The 13,986-nt window shown below is 41.5% G+C and overlaps 1 pseudogene; it reads right to left on the reverse strand.

The window, feature by feature from the left end:
* Positions 1-6,157: 6,157 nt before the first annotated feature.
* LOC116110629 lies at positions 6,158-9,820 on the reverse strand (annotated as a pseudogene).
* Between the last annotated feature and the right edge of the window lie 4,166 nt (positions 9,821-13,986).

The raw sequence follows: 13,986 nt of genomic DNA on the forward strand, positions 1-13,986 counted from the left end.
GTTCGCAAAAGCGAAGGGTACATTTCTACCAGTGGGAGGTTAAAATGCATTGGAGTTTTCCTTAATGGTGAGGGTCGACCATTAAAATGATGGTTTTGCCTATTCGCCAAAGTGAAGGTTGATAAACGCGTCAATGACATAGTAGATCAGTACACATATTATGTGTACGTGGTGACATGTATTCCACTCTACTTATACTGAGAATCACGCTTGAGGACAATGGTTGGAGACTTGGATTGTGTAATTGGCTTGTTGGCTTTTTTACATTTGAGGTTGATAGTGGGAGCTATCAACTGGTGTGGATAAGTTTGTTGGCCTACCTAATCAACTCATTTTGGATTGTTCGCCAAAGCAAAGGTTTGAAATGGGCAGGATGGGATCTCGGTCCACTAGGAAAGTCAACGGGCTTCCCGAGTTAATAGTGAGGCTATTGACTTGAATAAAATATGGGAGCTTGGTTTAATAAAAGGCCATATTAAAGAAATGAACAGGGTAATAACATTTTACTTATTCTGCCCTGGTAGATTCATTTAAAATTGAGCAAAATGATCCCAACATCACTATGACAAATCATTGAACTGGGGAGAGAAATGGAATGGTGAAAATTTCGTTGATTGGTATAGAAGTATAAATAATATTCAGTCAGCGTAGATTATACACCATTGAGCAAGCTCTATCACCAGAGCCTGCTGAAGTTTCTCTCATGAGACTGGTTATGTATATGTGAAGCATACACATGATGCAAAAGCAGAAATACTAGATACATTTGCTTGCATCATGGCACCATCACTGCGACAGCAGTGCCAAAAATATTTAGCTTTTATTCTTCATTTTCTTCAAAGAAATGAAAGCATATGGTGTCTCAGTCGTTATTTAGATGTAGGATGGAAAACGGTACCAAAATTGGCAATCATATACTCAATGGACCGATATGACAAGCTTGAGATTTTGGGATGTGACTTAAGAAGGTTTAGCAATAAACCTAATATTACAGTCTTACCGGATTCTTATTCTCAATTTGTCTATGACTTCATTGGGAAGATAAGAAGATACCCTTTCTGAGCTTCTGGATTTGTTGAAGGCTACTAGTCAGGCATGAAAATGTCAAAAACATTGACGTTGGTTGAAGCCAACTCAAGTGAAAAGGAAAGGGCTCAGAAGTCATTGGAAGAACTGTTGCAGAAAGGAAAGGCATTTGTCCTCACTGTGGGAATCCCATCCACTAAGGAAACATTGGAAGGCCTTCCAGCAAAAGAGAAGAAGAATGTCACTTCTTCGTCAGGTACGTTTTTTAGATTAACTTCTCCTGTAAACATCTAGTTGACACAAGATGTGGTTCTCACATTTGATTAATGTGCAGGAACTACAGTAGAGTAGATTGCTTGCCGAGGGAGAGGTGGACCTACCAGTTAAATGAAACACGTGATGCTGCATTTGCTATAGGATCTTATCATCTGATTTAGTCGTGGACTTGTTTCTTGGAACTTGTGGATTATTATGGTTTTTTTTTCAGTTTCTAGAAATTATATTTCTATGTCCACATAGGACAAATGAGAATATTAGTTTACTAATGGATATTGTCCTTGATTAAATATATTCTTTATGGAACGTTTTCATAATAATTTTCTTAAGAAAGACAACAAGGATATCTCAAAATGACACTATCCAACTTTGGCAATTTGAGCTAAATATACCTGAAGGAATGTGGGATAGTATCACAACTCTCCCTCCTATACACTCACACAATGGAGTGTCAAAAATGAGGAATAGGACCTTTTGACATGGTTAGGTCTATGATGATTTTAGTGATTTACCTGCATCATTCTGGGTGTTATGCCCTAGAGACTGCGACTCACGTTTGAACCGTGTGTCGTCAAAGTCTGTAGATAAGACTCCATATAGTTGGAGTGGGCAAAAACCTAACTTGTCTTATCTAAGGATTGGGTTGCGAAGCTTATGTTAAGAAATTGACTTCGAACAAGCTGGGCCCAAAATCCTATAAATATATATTTATGGGGTATCCAAGGAGACCAAAGGATACTACTTCTACCACCCAGAAGAGTGCAAAATTTGTGTTCTCGATCTGGTGTCTTCTTAGAAAATGAATATTTCTAAGAAGTACTAGTGGGAGAAAAAGTAGAACTCGATGAAGTTCTAGAACCACAGATATACTAGACGAAGAACGGTGATTGTTCCATAGGAAGTGTTTGAGCATCATGAGGAGGTTACTCCACAACTTGTGGATCAAAGTGAACCACCTCAGGTAGCACAGGAGCTACGTAGATATGGGAGAGTATGCCATGCCCGAGGGATACGGTTATCTCATGACTCAACATGGTAACTACTAGTCTACCAAGACGGTGAACACAAACTTACGAAGAAGCTATATCGGATCCAGATTCCGTTAAATGGTTTAAAGCCATAAATCTGAGACGGACTCCATGTACCAGAACCAAGTGTGGTCTTTGGTGGAACCACCTGAAGGGGTAAACCCTAGGGTGTAATGGGTCTTTAAGAGAGATTGACATGGATGGAAATGTGCATACTTATAAAGCACGACTAGTTGCCAAAGGTTTCAGAAAAATTCATGGCATTGACTTGAAGAAACCTTTTCGCTGGTTTGCCATGATTAATCCATCCGGATTATGCTTGCATAGTTGTATATCATGACTATGAGATTTGGCAAATAGATGTCAAACTGCTTTCCTGAACAAAAACCTGAGGAGGATGTGTATATGACACAACCTGATGGTTTCATTCTTGATAGTCAAGCAAATAGGTATGCAAGTTGCAGAGATCCATTTATGGACTCAAGCAAGCTTTAACACTGGATAATCGTTTTGATGAAGCCGTAAAAGATTTCGTTTTTATCAAGAACAAGATGAGCCCAATTTTTACAAGAATGAGTGGAGCGTAGTAGTAATCCTAGTGTTGTATGTTGATGACATTTCTTCTGATCGGGAATGATATACCGACTTGCAATCGGTAAAGACTTGGTTATCCAAGTGCTTCTCCATGAAGGACTTAAGGGAAGCACTACATCCTTGGATAAAGATCTATCGTGATAGATCGCGTAGTTGCTCAAACTAAGTCAGAGTACATGACAGGTATTGAACATTCAGTATAGAAAAATCCAAGAAGTGATTTCTTCTGATGGCATATGGTGTCTATCTCTGTAAGGATATGTGTCCTTAACCACACAATGAGAGAATAGAATGAAGAGGATCCCACATGCTTCAGCAAGTGGTCCATCTTTGTATTCTAGATTGATATCTAATGTGCATTCACACTTGCGTGGATATCAATCAGGCTCAAGTGAGCAATATGTTATGTACTTAGATTGATGTCTTATGTGCATTCAGCACTAGTAGAAGATGTCAACTAAATCCAAGTGAATGACACTGGATGAGTGTTAATGGACATTCTTAATACTTGAAAAAGGCTTAAGAAATATATTCTTGATTATGGAGGAAAGATGAGCTCACTGTAAGAATACGGTGATGCTATTTTCAATGGAAAAGGATTATTATAGTCACAATTTGGGATTACAATTTTGTCTCAATGTAACTGCAGTAAGCTGGAAGAGCTCGAATCAGTGTGCTGCCGTGAATTCTACAATTGATGGTAAGTATATCGCATTATTTAATGCAGCCATGTAGGCGGTTTGGATCAAGAAGTTCATTCCTGAACTTGATGTGATTTCAAGCATTGCTAATCCAGTTAGTTGTACTGCGATAACAATGGAGCCATTGTTGTGGCTGAGGAATCACGGTCTCACCAGTAATCCAAACACTTATTTGATTCATCTGATCTAAGAGATCAATCAGAAAGGAATGTGCAGATTTGCAGAATACCTACTAACCCACTATTGAAGTTTCTATTGTAGCGAAGTATGATGGGCACTTGGGTCATTCAATGTTAATTGCATGAATGATTGGCGATAGTGTAGGCACTTGGGTCATTCAATTTTGAGTGCATGAATGATTGGCTATAGTGCAAGTGGGGAGATTATTGGAGTAGGTGCCCTAGAGCCAATCAATTATTGTGGAATTGACTCTTTGTAATAATGTTCATTAATCAATAAGGCATTTTATTCTATATCGCAAAATCATTATTATTACAATATGTTTTTATACATGTCGTTAGAATGGTAGAACCATGACGAGGGTATCAAGTGTTTCAAATCTTGATAGTGAGAACCCTATGACACATTGGTGACCATTCTAGAAACGTCCGTAGCCCCAGTATTATTCTAAGTAAGGGCACAGATAATAGGTAAGGCTATCATAGTGTTGAACAACCCTGTCGAAAGGCAATGACTGATCTCACTTGTCGGTTGTTTGGTGACAACCTGGTGCAACACATGGGTGCTTGCTGTAGCGAATACACAGCAGCAGTTCACTGGACTGACCCACCAGAGGATTCCATATGGATGTAACCCCAGTGTCTATGGAACAATCCTCTACGAATGGTGGTGTATGTGATCCTTAGACTTGAGATCACCGGAGCCGCCTTGTACACCGATTGATGTAGTTTGACCACTAGCCTAACACAGTTCTATTCAGAGCTATCAATACGGTGGTGATTGGCTACATCAAGGAGTGTATCAAGACTATGGTGATTGACAGAGTGTTCATCACTCCCGGGTACAGGAGAAGTTATTTCATGGCGCCATTCATATATGGCATGACTTAAACTGGTCACAGTGGATTGAGTTGTTGCTCTATCCGGTTTATAATACAGGTCATTGGTCCAGAAACTGAATACATAATATCGGAGTAACCAGAGGTTGACATTATTTCTATGCCTTCGTCTCGTCGAGATACAGTATGATGAAATGATCGAATTGTACGTTAACCATATCGTTGACAGGTAGCTACTTTGTTGAATCTGAATCTATCGGTTGGCTATGATGCCTTGCTAGGAGCCAAGCTTGGTCTGTGTTTATTGAGACGATTAATTGGTGTAATCACGATACTATACACTGCCGGTATGATGAGGAGCCTATGGGTCAACACACAGAAGATAATTTAAGAGCTAGGAAGAAAAAGGGCGTTTTCGTCTTTTTGGACGAAATGGTTTTTGGTAATTTCACAGTGCAATTAATTTGCTAGGGTCCTAGCCTTATTTAATTTTATTAGAAAAATTAAAAAAGTGAAATTACGTTTAAATATGTGTCGCATATATTTAAATAAACTATCATTATTGTTAAATTTTAATATATATATTATATATTATCTAATAATATTATATATATATAGGTGTCTGACAATTTCTGCTTGTGATCCTCTCAAAGTAAAAACAGAAGGTTGCTATGATTTCATATGCCCCGTTCCTTCAAATACTACGTTTGATTATGGAATCGTATCAAAGCTTTATTCAACGATCTCCCAGGATAGCAAATCTGCCTTCATTCTTGACCAAAATTGGGTCATGGCAAATTACGTAAACGACCTCACTGTTTTGAGAAAAACAGAATATCAGAAAGCCGTTCCTGCAATACTGGAATACTTATATATATATATTTATTAATTGATTTTAATTGAAGATAATGATGAATTAAAATAAATATCTAATTAGGGGGTGTTTGGATACATGGGGTGTTTGGGTTGGAGCCTAAGCCCATTCCATATGGGAATAGGGCAAGTAAAATAAGACTATAAAGGAAAAAGTGTTAATTAAAAAAGTGTGTAAAATCATTTTATTCATTGATTACTTTTTCATTTGAGAGAAAAACTCTCCAACCCTTAAACACTCTCCCACGCCACTTTTAGATTTTGGTTTAGCCAAAATCAAATACTCATTTTCTTCTTTGTTTCTTGAGGCTAAGGAGGATCTAGCAAATCTCTCCTTAGTCTTAAGCGATTGTCTTCGTGTGGACTTCATCGGTTCGATCCTACACTTGGGTTTGTAGCAAAACGTTTAAGGACAAAGTTAGTGGAGCCTCCAAACGTGCATAAGATTATTGAATCTTGAATCTGATTTTCTGCAGATTTAATTCATATATTGTATAAACTGTGATATTATACTCGGATCTTGGTTCTAAGGAACGATCCATGTCATTTATGTTTTTTTGTTTTCTGCTGCGTAAGTAGGTCGTTCACTAACACAATTATCATATGAGGTGTGTCCATCTGATATAGAATGTGGCTGCATATCAGCGTCTTTGAGGATGCCACGAGCTGCTGCATTTGCATGAGATGAACTGATGTTGGATTGCTCTAATATTCCCTCCCGTAGCACGCAACTTGATGTGAAGGGCGGTGATGCCTAGCTCCTGTTTGTAATTGGAGATACAATTAGAAAAGGCTCCAGATAGTAGAGACAATGGTAACATACTATATTACCAATGCAAAACTATCCGGCTCTCTATTTACCAAGGCTAACTTCCAAATAACAAGTTAGTTAACCGTGTTTTCAGCATAAAGGTCATAAAAGAAAGAAAAATGTTATCTTTACAAAGGCCATACAAAGAGGCCTATAAAATGATGCCAGTGAAAAAAATAAAACAAATAAAAAACGGAAAAAATGAGAGAAAAATCATGAAAATTAAAGGTTGTAATTGTCTTTGTATGTCCCATTTATATTTGTCTTTATAAAACTAGTATTACTCTAAAAGAAATTGCTCTAAAAGAAATATATTCAGTTAAGCACCTTGCATCTTGGAGAAACATCTTGCGCTGCAAGCATGGTGAAGATTCATCCCTGTCAGCTTTCACCTTCATACCACCTGCAATTGTGTGATGCAGAGAGTCAATGTCACAGACATAGCAATTCTGCCAATTGATGAGCACAGCAAGAGACATAACATGCATAGTAGAGAAAAAGAATCCTAACACAAAAGATCTAGGATATACTTTTTCTTTTTTTAATTGTAAGAAACTATAAAGTTGTACTAGAAAGATATAATTTTTTAATTGTAAGAAACTATAAAGTTGTACTAGAAAGATATAATATATAGTAAAGAGGAAACTGTTTACATACACAGTCCCCCACCCCACATCAAAACACCTCCAGTTTCTCATCAAATTGAAACCAGAGCTTGAATTACACAGTGCTAACATGATGAGAAAGCAATAAAAAATTATTAAGGTGCTAATGCAGGTCTATGCACTCTGTATTTCCTTACAGCAATTTAATTAAAACTGGTGAGGTACTCACAAAACAGTTAACTTAAAAAGCCAGCCTCTCATCCAAGTCCTCGTTTCAATTACTGTAGCATACTATTGCGCCCAGTAACCTGTCTCAACACCCAAAATATTACCCATTACGAACTAAAATATGCTTAGCAAAACTGATGACCAGCAAATAAAAATATGAAATGACCAAAGTATTTTGGATAATGGAAATGAATGACAGCCCACAAAATAATTAGGCAGTCGGCAAAAGAGGAAAAATAGAGTAATAAAATAAGATCCATCCATAATGGTGCATATCATTGCTTCATCAAATTATGTCAATAACAACTCTACCAGCCAAATCTCGTAAGACACTCCAGAATTCTTAATACATCACTGGGTACACAAAAAATAATAAATTAGAGCTTAGCAACAGAGAGCAATAGGTTTAACAAAAGTACTATCCGGTGCTAATGTGTATCCAGCAAAAACAAAAGGTCAACAGTATAGGCCCATACCAGTAATACGAACCAAAGTTTCTCTTCCAGACAAGTCACTCACATGCTGCAATTGTTGAAATAGTTAAGTTAAAACTCAGACTTTTGTCAGTGAAAATAAACTACTTTTCTACAGTATTTACACATATATTTGTGCTTAATGTATCATTAAATGACGCAAAAATGTGCGCAACACCAAAAACATGCTCTCCTTCTCGCGTAGCCGACCAAGGCTACTTTTTCTTCCTTTGGTTCCCTGACGTGCCTCTTCGGCTACAAAATTACCAAACAAATAACAATGAGAAGTTGGCATTAAGTATTTGCATCCAAACCTACAACATAAAACCACATGCAGTGTACAGTGACTAAAAAATACATTAATACACAATTCCAAATTACGAAATTCTTAAACATAGATGTGAAGTCACAAATGTAACCAACTATTTAATCCAACGTAGATTTGGGTAACATTCTGTTGATGCGTGATTTTGACACCAACAAAATGCACGTGTGAAATGCTTAGCTGGCTTAGAAGACACACGTGAATGTAAGAAAAAATGAGAGTAAATGCAATGAGAACAGCTTTTAAAGTGGTTCGGATGCTAAGGAAGCAAGTCCTACGTCCACTGATGTTTGTATTAATGATAGAGGTCAAGTTGCTTTAGCGGACTGACTTACAAATGATAGTACAAGAGAGAAAGCTATATATTCTTGAGAGAGAGTAGCCAATCCCTCAAATGAGAGAGGAGCTCTCAATTTATAGTGGGATGGATTAAGGTTATCATTACTGAATCTGTGAGTTGGTGGGATTATCCGTGCAAATCTTTCTTTATATCACATTGCCCACCTTCTAGAGTGATTTACGCGATTTGGCGCAGGGATTGGACACGTGGGATCACCACAACTTCTGGCTAGTCTGGCATGCACCCACTATTCTGACAGAAGCATGCTGCTCCTTTCCTCACGTGACTCGGTTGCGGGGGTACCCAAGCTCTGACTTTTGCACGCTGATTGGACCTTACGTCAGCCCTACATTCTTTAGGCATAACATAAGTCTCCTAGTTTTCAAGGTTTGAGGACTAAATCTTGGAAACTATAATTCATGCCGCGACTGGATGCTTTCGGGAAATTCTGATGATTCCGACCTGTTTGAAAATCGGTCGGGGTAGCGCTTTTTGCGAACACAACCTCGTATGGTCATCGCTTGTTAAGGATGAGCAACCTGACTTCGTCAGGCGTTACCTGTTGTACCTTCAATATGGATGCATTTAATGAAACAGTCTCTGCTTTGACAGACGTGTCCTATGCGTAATAAGTGCCAACCAGGCACATTAAATGTGTGGTATGCTGACACGATACCCTTTATTAGAACATTAAATGCATGACATGCTAAAACGACACCCCTAATCAGAGCATTAAATGCAGATTGGGGCGCAATTAATGCTGAGGGAGAGAGTGTCGTCGCTTGAGTTTTTCAACGAAAAAGGATGAAAGTTTGGTTTTAATCATGACACTCACTCTTTCTCACTAATCTGCGACACGTGGTCGTGATCAATGGTGAGACATTTTTTCGCCCAAACGTCGTTTTGATTTCGAGAAAAACAAGCATCGTTTCCTTTGCTATAAAAACTCAGATCCATCTCAGGCAATATCACCACACTTGTCTTTTTCAGAGAGAGCAAGAGACTTTCGCAAGCTTGGAATCTTTGCCTTCCAAATCAGCGTGTTTTTTATATTTGAAGCAGAAGGAGCCATTTTCGTATTCTGAGAGGTAAGAATCGTTCTCTGCTTTTATTTTCTTATTCCTTGTGGTTGGTAAATGGCATTAGTCTTCCGGTAGCTGATCGGAGACAAGACGCTCATGTCGGGTTCGAGCCATGAATGGCAGCTCGAATCATTCTGTTAGGGTTTTCTCTGGGATTTAGGGAGTTTGTTTCCTTCCACGTCATCGTACGGAATAGCGTACGATGGCTAAATGACCCCCCTACTTGTCGCTTTGCAGACTAGTAGAATGGACCCCTCAACGACCAGATCCTAGGAAGGAACTGGTTCGTCCTCGCAGGGTGCTCCGAACGTCACTCCTAAGGTCTACTTGGTACTTACCGAGGAAGAGCTTGAGAGGGTAATAAAACAGTATGGTGTCAACGTGGAAGTTTTCCGCGATAAGACCCGCTCATCGCGATACCCATCAAGTGGGATGGTCATGATCTCCGAGGAGATCTTCAAGGGTGGGGGATTAATCCCCTTCCACCCTTTCGTCAGGTCGCTCTTGGATCACTTCGGGATCGCGCCGATGCAACTCATGTCGAACGCGTATGTGATTGTAGTTGCCATGTACATCGCGTGTCGTGAGAACGGGCTGGGCGAGCTAACTGCGGTGGAGCTCAACTGCTCGTATTACTTGAAAAAAAACAAGGACAAGGACTCTTATTACTTGTCCAAGTGACCTACTATAGAAGCGGGGATACATAGTTACCCTAGCAACGCGGGGGCCTACGAAACGAAGTTTTTCTTCTTTCATTATGACGGCCATTGCCGCTTTCAAGACCCGAGTAGGTTCTTTGCCCTTGGCGAATTCGTTGAAATGCATTCTTTTCCTAACAACCTGTTTCTTTTTGGCAGTTAACAAGTCGACTGACTTAGGGTTGCTCTTCGATCTGAACAGGATTGTAGTTTTCGGCTTCCTGCTCGAAGCCAGTCGCGATGTGAAGAAGCTCGTGATGACCACGAATCTGCGAAAATACGGTTTCTTCAACACAAACGCGTCCTTAGAGCCCCTATTGCGTAAGTCTTGCTAACTGGGTCTTTTCTGGTCGTGCAATGAATTACTTTTGCTAACAATGCTCGAATGCAGCGACCATGCCTCCGAAGGAGTCAGAGCAGCCGCGACGAAGGCAATTCAATTTTTCACAGTCAATAACCGCCAGGGCGACCGATACTGCTCCTGCCGATCCCCCGGCTGGAGGTGCCACATCGGGCCCCTTAGCGTGACCTTCTGGAACTTCTCAACCTCAACCTCAACCTCAACCTCAACCTCCGGAGGATGCACCAATTCGACTCGCGAGGACTTCTAAGCCATCGACTGTTCGCTCGAGGCTAAAGACAACGGCTCAACGAGCAAAGAAGAAGAGGCGGCAAATTCAGGTCGAAGAGTCAGAGATTGAATCTGAGGGCGATCAACTCGGGAGGTCGTAGTCAGACGTCAGGAGGAGGTCAGGTAAGGAACCGACGGGCGACATGACCTCTACTGAAGGTGCGAAAAAGGAAACTCTAGTGCTGGACTCGCTGGGGGACCTACCGGAGCACCTACAGCCAATAGTCTACACTTGCTGGAGTGCGGACTCTCGGAAGCATTCGAGGAGTTCGTAGGTTCTAGTGACGTGGACCTAATGTCCACATCGTTCCAGCACTTAAGCAAGGTAAACGAATTGTCCTCGGCGAGGACTTCCCTTAGTTCCTTTTGATAAACTAACTTGTTATTTTAACTTGTTCGCAAGCCCTGCTTTCCATGAAACTGTCCCTGCAAAAAGTTCGGTTGGGAGCTGCAAAAGGGGAGGTCGCACTAAAGGAAGAGAACGCACAACTCAAGCGAGGCGTGGAAGCCGCCGAAGCAGAAAGAGACATATCCTCTGAGTCGGCGAACCGGTACCTAAGTGAGAGGGACGTAGCTCTTCACACGGTGGACTTCCAAAAAGCCGAGCTCGAGAAGCATGGGAAGGAAATAAAGTAGCTCCAAAAGACCATAGCCAAACTCTCCAAGGAGGTCGGAGAGAGGGACCAGGAGCTCAAAACGACTTCTCTGCGAGCCTTGCGAGCAGAACAAGAGAGGGATGCCTCCGAGAAGCAAAGGCAAGCTCTCGAGGCCGAACTCCCAGTAAGTTAGGGAAAAGTTGCTTCCCTGACCGAAGAGATATGGAATCAGGCAGCGGAGGTCAAGGAGAAGGCTGCTGAATGGGCGATCGAGTCCATCTATGCCTTGCGGATGAAGAATCCGCATATTGATATGTCCGACCTCCCGGAGGACTGGCAGGAAACTCTCATGTCCATGGCGCGGCAGGATGATGAAGCAGCGGCCGCCGAAAGATTCGATCAGAGTGAGGGTTCGGGACATGCCCTGGAGAAGCCCCTAGCCGACCAACCTTAGGATGATGAGGTCGGTCCTCCAAGATTCAGATCAAGGCTAACAGTTGTACCGTCTTGCCTGTTGTACTCTTCATATTAATGAAATATATTTTGCTTTTACAATTTCTGTTCGCTTTATTGTACACGAGTTCACATTCTTAGTGCTTAATATTGGAACAAGTCTATGCGAACATGATAACAAGTTTATACGAACAAAATTACATGCGAAGATTATTACAAGCAAACAGAATAATACTTATTTACATTTACTAAGATCAAAAAATAATCTTTACAAGGAAAACCGAGTTCAGAATTACTAATAATAAGGTCGAAGGTGTTCAGCATTCCAAGCTCGCAATACTATGAAACCATTTAGCCTTTTTAGGTGGTAAGTCCCCGGCCTTATCACTTTGGCGATGCGGTATGGGCCTTCCTAGTTTGGTCCCAACACTCCCACACTTGTTTCTCTAGTACTGAGGAGAACTTCCTTTAATACAAGGTAGCCGACCTAGAAGTCTTTTCGTCTGACTTTAGAATCGAAGAACCTTTTCACGCGTTGTTGATAGGCTGCTATTCTTAGCGAAGCCTTGCTGCGATGTTCTTCAACAAGGTCCAGACTTGCTCGCATAAGCGCTTCGTTGTCGGCTTCGCTGTACAAGTCCCTCCGAAGTGAACCGGTTCCTACCTCAACAGGGATCATCGCTTCGCAACCATGTGCTAACGAAAAAGAGATTTCTGAGGTAGAGGTTTTCGGAGTTGTCCTGTACGCCCATAGGACTTCGGGAAGGTCGTCGGCCCAATTCCCTTTGGCTGTGCCAAGTTTGGCCTTTAGGGTGTGCTTGATGGTTTTGTTGACAGCTTCAACTTGACCATTTGCTGATGGTCTCGCGACCGAGGCGAATTTTTTATTGATGCCTAGCTCGTCGCAAAATTGTTTGAACTCCTCATTGTTGAACTGTTTTCCATTATCTGAGATGAGGGTATGAGGAATCCCGTAGCGGCACACAATATTCTTAAAAACGAAGTCTTTGAGCTTTTTGGTCATGATCGCAGCCAGCGGCTCGGCTTCTACCCATTTGGTGAAGTAATCTACTGCGACCACGACATATTTGACTCCCCCTTTACCGACTGGCATGGGGCCAATGAGATCGATTCCCCACTTAGAAAATGGCTAGGGGCTGGTCATTGTTATCAGTTGGTGGGAAGGAGCTCGCGGTATGTTCGCGAACCGCTGGCACTTGTCACATCTCTTGACAAAGTTATAGGTGTCTTCTTGGATTCGGGGCTAGTAGTACCCTTGACGAACAACTTTGTTAGCAAGAGATCGTGCAGTGGTGTGATTACCGCAGATCCCTTCATGTATTTCCCTCATGATATAATCCGCCTCTTTGCTGGTTACACATCGGAGGAGAGGGGCGCTAAACCTTCGCCTATACAGCTGGTCTCCGATGAGGGTGTAACAAGCAGATCTTGTTCGCAGAACCCTCCCCTCGACCTTGTCATCAGGCAAAGTCCCATCCTTGAGGTACTGGATAATAGGAGTCATCCAAGGATTTGATTCTGTTACGTTCACAGCCTGTTTGATCGAGCTGATACTGAGGGCCTCGATGAATCGAACAAGAATGCTATCTGGTGCTTCTAAGTCCAACGATGAGGCTATCCTTTCCAAGGCGTCTGCCACAGAGTTGCTATCTTTGGGAATCTGAGTGATCGCGAAGTGCTTGAACGGCTCGAGTGCGGCCTTAGTTTCCTTCAAATAGCGGATCATATTTTCTTCCTTGGCTTGGTACTCTCCTAAAATCTGGTTGACGACCAGTATGGAGTCGTTGTGGATACTGATCGTGATTGTACCCATTTCTCTGGCCAATCGCAACCCAGCGAGCAAAGCTTCATACTCGGCCTCATTATTGGTTGCCTTAAATTCGAACGGAGAATGTCGTGAACGCGAGCCCCTTCGGGACTCAAAAGGAGAAGACATGCACCAACCCTCTTTTTGTTCGATGATCCATCGACGTAGAGGCTCCAGATAGGCAGATTCTGAGCAGTTTCCTGAATGCCTTTGCTAGGCTGTTGCTCCGACTCACTTGGAAGATATGAAAATTCTGATATGAAGTCGACAATAGCCTGCCCTTTGATAGTCGATCTTGGTTTGTACTTCAAATCGAACTAACTCAATTCCATGGCCCATTTAAGCAATTTACCTGATGCCTCTGGCTTCTAGAGGACCTGTCTGAGCAGGTAATTAGTCA

The sequence above is a fragment of the Pistacia vera genome, unplaced genomic scaffold (genome assembly GCF_008641045.1).
Source record: "Pistacia vera cultivar Batoury unplaced genomic scaffold, PisVer_v2 Contig609, whole genome shotgun sequence".
NCBI classification, from domain to species: Eukaryota; Viridiplantae; Streptophyta; class Magnoliopsida; order Sapindales; family Anacardiaceae; genus Pistacia; species Pistacia vera.